This window comes from Malurus melanocephalus, unplaced genomic scaffold, assembly GCF_030028575.1.
Source record: "Malurus melanocephalus ecotype Western Australia unplaced genomic scaffold, MMel_1.1 scaffold_170, whole genome shotgun sequence".
Lineage (NCBI taxonomy): Eukaryota > Metazoa > Chordata > Aves > Passeriformes > Maluridae > Malurus > Malurus melanocephalus.
The window spans coordinates 915,413-922,295 of NW_026623402.1; positions in this window are offsets into that span (position 1 = coordinate 915,413).

A 6,883-nucleotide genomic window follows, 5' to 3' on the forward strand; every position below is an offset into this window, starting at 1 on the left:
TGCGCATGCGCGGGGCCGGTCCGCGGGACGTTGGTAGGGCCCTCACGCTTCCCGCGCGTGCGCACGGGCTTCCCGCCATCGGTTGTCATGGAGACCGTTTCCCCCATTTGCCCCCATTCCCCTCACGGGCTCGAGGGGTTCTTCTCGTCCCCTTGGCGAGGCTGAGGGGTCCAGGGCGCTCCTGCTTCTCGCCCCGGGAGAACGGCCCGAGCGGGCGACGGCGGCTGTGAGGCGAACCTGGCACGAAGCGGGCGGGCCGCGGCCACCAGGGGCACCCGAGCGCCGGGGGAAGTGGCGGCGGCCCGGGCAGCACTTCCCGCTTCACGGCCCCGGGCCCGGGAGACGTAAAGTAAAAACGGGAGGGCTTTTGATCAAGGCCTCGGCACCACTTGTCGATGAGGTGAAGGGCCAGTCTGGGAAGAGCACTGGGAGAGGGCCAGTCGGAAGAAAGAGGAGAGCTTACGGCGTAGCCTGGCTCGTTTGTATTTTTAAGGAATTCGAGTGTATCGAAATATATGTATATATATATATAAATATAAGTTGTAAATAGGGAGGAAATACACAGCACCTGCGTGTGAGCACGGAACTGCCATTTAAAATTACTGGTCTTCACATTAAAACCTCAGGCACACCTGTGCTGGTGTGCAGCTGCAGCTGAAGCCCGTTAAAATTGCAAYGTTTTGAGGTTATAATCGATGCTGTGCTGCTCATATGGAAATTGATGGAAACACTGAAATGTCACGGTGAGCAGTAGCATAGCTCAAGCTTTTCTGTCAAAAGAGCATTGCCTTTTAATTTTGTATTTTTTTCTGCCTGAGGTTGAGCAGGAAAACAAATTCCCTTTTTGCACTACCTTTGGCTCCAGCTCAGAGTCCTCATAATGAGTATTACCTTGGAGTCAGGATCAACAGTCATTTCCTCCAGGTCATTAGCTAATTGTGGCCAAAGGTTTGCAGGTTTGTAAAATCACCTGAGATAGGGTGGGGAGGTTCATGCACTGGATCTGCCTTTTGAATGCATTATTGCAATCAAAATGTCAATGTTGAAATCAGGACTTCTTTCTCAATACTTGGTCTGGCTGTAACAAGAACCAAAATCGCTCCTGGGCAACAGTTGTTAACAGGGCAAGAGGCAGAGGAAGAGGTTTAGTGGTACACAGAACATACTGGAGCTTCAAAAACATCAAGACAGGCATATCACTAATAGTTACAAATCAGTTCTAATGGTGAACCGTATGATGTCTGCTTTACACATAACATTTCCCCATAATTATACCTCAATCCATAATTTGACATCACCAAAAGAAACTGACATTGCCTGTTTGGCAACCTCAAGAAAAAGATCAACTARAACTTTTAAAATGAAATAAGCTCCYGAGGCACTGTGACTTTTCCAGCACAGCAATTTAATTTTTAACGCATTCAAACAATTTTAGCTGGAAACCCTTGAATTTTAAGAAAAATTGTTATTTTGGCAGAACAGAGGGGTGTATTTTTGCAGTGAATCTCCYTGGGAGATGCAATGTGCCCCTGTCAGTCCAAAACTGATGTGAAGAAATCCTTTGGTTTGTGTCTTTCAACACTTCTGCTGGTTTATTCAAGTTCTTGCCCAAGTTGCTCTACTGATGGGAATTAGGAGCCCTCCGAAGAAAATCCTGCAAGAAYTTGCAACTGCCAATTGCACAAACAGATTGAAAATGCTCTAATTATATACCATGACACAGGAACTACACCAAGGCGCAGGAACATCTCATTGCTCAGTGCCCTAAACTCAAAAGCGGTAAAAAGCCAAAGAAAATGTGGTATTCCCACTGGAATAAAAGCACTGGCACTTAATGGTCCATCCTGGGCACCAAATAGGCATCTGTTTCACAGGACATTTCAAGGCCATTCCTAAAGGCAACAAGGACRTGATTGTCCAGTCACTATTTGTACCCAACATCAGCTGGAGGATGCAGCCACAATGACAGGTACACGGAAGAGAAGCAGCTCTCCCAAAATCAGAGGCAGACTGGACTTCAACTCCCAATTTTTTAAAGTTCACTTCCCCATAACCAACCCCCCTGGGAACTGCTTGGTATCAGATATAGTTCAGGACCCCAGTGTTTTAGGCTCCAGTATGAAAATTTTGGCTTAATTTAATGTGTACTCACCCCTGAATTACAACTGCRTAGATGCAAGCAGGTCCCTGAAATAGCAACACTTTGGATACATGCTGTGAGAGGTAGGATATTTACTGTCACACTGTGGCTTTGGGTTGTCTCTGCAGAAAACAACAATTATGGAACTTGTGAACATTATTGCCAACATGAAAAGGTTTTTAAAATAACTGCTGGAATTCGCCATGCAGTGGGATTTATAGTAAATATGATTATCTACRTGTCTATGAATACACAGATTATATATTATATAGAATGTACATATTTATCCCCGGTGTGCTGCAGTCAGCATTGTTCAAATTTTTTTTTTGTGTTTCATTTTCTCTGCACAGTTTAAGGGTAGATCTCCTGCTGTCTGTTAAGACGTGTAACACTGGTGGCTTCAGATGAACTTTTTTAAGCTTTCCATACAAATTGATTCAATTCAGTTCAAAAGTGATCAGAAAAGCAGCCACTGAGGCCAAATTCCAATGAGGAAAGTTTGGGTTTGCATTAATTTATTGGGTTAATCTCCCTTCTCATGGGCTGTGGCCATGCTGGATGACAGACCTCAGTGCAAACTCAGCAGAGTCTTGAAARGGCCAAAAGGAAAAAAATACATCATTTTCCTCAAGAGCAGTCTGGTTTGTTTTCCTCTAAAGTGTGAATTTTGGGATGGCACAGGCCTCTACATCTAACTCCTCTTGCCKGCCAGAAGAACAATCATGTTTCCATTACGTAACTCACATGGCATGAACTTGAGTGGTATAAACCAAAATTCATCTGGTTCTCCTGGGAAGTGAAATGAATTMTCAATTCTAAGAAGAATCACCATAATTCAGTAAGGGCACTGGGCATTAAAGAATCTCTAAACACATTAAAAATGCAGTTCCCAACTAAAAGCCCTAATCCCTATCCTTTGATTTCCTGAAGCATGTTGCAAGATAAGTTTGAACATTTGTTTTTTAAACTACTTGCTAAACTACTTGAGACAGAACAAGTCCAAYGGTCAAGAGGTGAAACAAAATTCCAGCTGAATCTCCCTCTGCCCCCAATCACAACTCCAACTTCCCAAGTTTCTAAGGATTTAATGTGGGACAGTTCCATGAAGGACTGATTTATTTACTTATTTATGGGTTTTAACTCAGTTACCCCTAATTTATTTGGGCTGCAGAAGGAGAACAAGCTTTGCCTGGCTTCTCTGTTAACTCACCCCAAATCCCCTGCAAGTTACATCATGGCATTTGGAATAACATTGGATGGACATTTAATGGACAATTCATTACAATACCTTTAGCCATGCAGTTTTAAAAAGAGGAGGAAACTGCTTCTTTCCCCACTTTTTCATCCTTCCTGCTGCTGTTAATAGATTTAACAATGAGACCATCAGGGATCCTTGCAAATTTACATATTTACGGAAGTCTTTGGTCCTTGTGCTCCTGCCAACTCTTCCATTTTGGCCATGACTTAGGGGAGACTTTACTCATTTCCACCTGTTTGCACATCAAACTGATTCCAGGAGGGATGTGATGGGAAAGATCTTGTGATTTTAGATTAAATTCTTGCTAGAAGGAGCTCCAGCACCAAGGAACACTTCTATCCTGGGAGAATAGGGAAATGAGTGTCCAGGCAGAGAAAATTCTCTCCTGGCCTGGGCTCCATCAAACCACAACATCAGCCACAAAGTGCACCAGGGAAGATGGAACTGAGGTGTAAAGAGGGAGGTAAAGGAGAAACAAAAGATGAATCTGAGAACAGAGGGAGAACAAATGACCTTTTTTTTCTGGAAGAAAACCTTCCTGCTGATAAAAGAAGAGGAAAACCCATGTTTAACTTAGTCTGGAAGTATCAAGAGATGTGCAGTTCTGGGGAAGATAGCAAGACAGATTTTAGCATCCTTTTCTTCCCAGGCAATAGAGTAGACAGCCAGCTAGAAAGGATTTAGTACAGGATAATTCCAATAAGCAGCAAGCTTCCAAGTGATTCTCTGAAATCCCAGGAATTTTTGAATCCAGGAGTCACGGGGAAACCACATGATCTCAATAGGCAAGGTTTGGGCAGACCCAGAACTGCCCTGGGAAGAACTTTCAACTGAGCAAGGTGTTGGGCAGAGCCTCTTGAAGGTGCTGTAAGTTTGTGTTTACTGSCTCATCCAAATCCAGCAGGTACTGGATTTGGTACTGTCTTCATGCCTCTGGATCTTGGAGGGATCTGTTTCATGTTGTGGTGGGATTCCAGAGTCCTGAACTGTGTCCCTAACACAGATTCAGTGTCTCTTAAGGAAATCTATTAAGGCTCCATACAGACCTTATTTGTACAGTCAGAATAATTCTGASTCACTTCACAATGAGAGCAGGAGGATTAATTGATAACTACAGAARTGCTAAACATTATTAATGGCTCCAAGTTTTCTTCTCTTGGAAACAGTGGCTATTTCTTCCCATAATGTTTTAAACAGTTGCTGCTCAAGGAGCTTAGATTGCAGATTCCTGRCTTGTGGTTTGTCCATAAATCACAGACCTGGAGCTTACCCAAGACACTCTYGATGGTCTCAGCAGGAAGTCTGGACAAGAGAAAACTGTTCTCAGTCTGGCCCTGTCAACCACTTTATGGCCAGTCCAGCTTCAATGTCCCATGCCAGACGTGAGAGGGATTCTGTCCAAGTTTAAAAGCATGAGGTCTCTGRAATGTCCTTTCAAACTGGATTTCACTCCCCATAAATATTTTCCATCTTCTGCCCTGAAGAATATAGGTTTGACTTCACAGCTGATGAGCCTGGGCAGGGCAGCAGAGGGGGCCATGCTGTTTATCACCGATGGTTTTTCAGCACATGAAGTTTAACTTGTAAAAAAATGAACCAACCCCCCCCCCACACACACAAAACCCCAGAAACTCAACAGAAGAAAAAGTCAGGCAGCAGTTAATAAGGTCCCAGAAAAAATATCAAACTAAACAGATCAATTTTCTGCACAAAGCAGCACTGCTTTACAGCCAGAAAACTATTTACCAAAGAGCCTCTGTTGCCCTTTCAGACACAGAATCATTATCTAGAGACCAGCTTTAGAGCAACTCGCCTGTGTTCCTATCAGCACTTCAGTTTCTGTTCACCATCACARTGCCATACATGCACCTTTTTGCACTGGATCTGCTCTGTTAGCCAGGCATATCATCCTCACTCACCAGCATTCCTGCAGGTGTTTGCCATATAAAAGGGAAAGCTGAGTCCCAGAGGTGGGGATACACAGGCATAGACAAAACAGTGTGAGATTTGGGTCATAGCACCTTCCTGAACCTGCTGCTCCTTCCTGCATCCCAGGACCATCACCATTTCTCACCATTTTTCTGKGCACAGGGATACRGGGTAGGTGTGCACTCCAGTCACAGACATCTTATTTGTTCTTTTAGTCATAAAATCCTAGTGGCAAAAACTGAGCACCTGAAGGGCAGGTGGGRTTCCTGGAGAATTCCCAGGATGAGGAGGTTAAAGATGTGTCAGGCAGTTCATGGCCAGCTCWCTCCAAGAATGCTCTTCTTCTCACTGCAGCAGTTCCAAACCAGCATCCAGCCTCAGCTCAGGCATTGTATCCACAGCTTCTATTTTTAGACACTTTATCAGGTGTGCAGCTTGCCAGATACCACACTCAACTGCTGTGCTGCTCGAAGCACCAGTCACCAAAGGCTTTAATTTCTTCAGTCTGTGTTACAATCACGGAATCATTTGGGYTGGAAAAGATCCTGAGTCCAACCATTAATGTAGCACTAACTCATGTCCCCAAGTGCTACATCCACATGTCTTTTGAATCCCTCCAGGGATGGTGACTCCACCACTGCCCTGGGCAGGTGTKCCAGTGCCTGACYACCCTTTYAGTGAAGACATTTTCCCAATAWGCAATCTGAACCTGCCTTAGCATAACTTGAGGCCATTTCCTCTCTCCTGCCCCTTGTTCYCTGGGGCARAGCCTGASCCCCACCTGGCTGCACCCCCTATMAGGAAGTTRTGGAGAGCCAGYAGGTCCCTCCTGAGCCTCTTTTTCTCCAGGCTGAGCCCATCCAGCTTCTTCAGCTGCTTCTGATGCTCCAGACCCTTTTTTAGCTCCATTCCCTTCTGAGGTCACTCTCCAGCCCCTCMAAGTSTTTCTTGTGAASGGCYCAGGACTGCTCCCAGGTCTGGAGSTGCCTCAGCAGTGCCCAGCACAGGGGGGCAGTCACTGCCCTGGTTCTGCTGGCTGCACTTTCTGTAGGATGGAGAAGGTGGCTCTTTGATCRTCTTAACATTAAACTGTCACCTTTTTTTACCCTTCTGCATCTAAATAAAAATGAAATATTAGGTGATATTAATACAGCTTCTCAAATGGTGCCCCAAGCAGCACTACTTTTTCACTTCTTTGTGCACAACCAGGCTTCCTGTAGCTTAAAGAGCTAAAGGTTGTCCTATCCAGAACAGCACCCGAAGAGTTAACCAAATCCAGTCCCAGAATCTTAATCTGGTAATTTAAAGATAAGCTAAACAAATATCTGGGCTGCTCAGAGCCCCACTGAGGAGAAAGGATTTTTATAAACCAGTTTGCACAGTGTAAAGCAGACACACAGAGGGAATCTAGAGTGGCATTTCTGTCTGAACAGCCACTGCTCCTTGATTCAAGTCAAGGACYAAATCCCATTTTCAGAGACAAAACTATTAGGGTTTATAGCTACAGATTCCCCTGCTTTCCTTCTACACTGCTGTTTTTACAGCCCTCTCTTGCC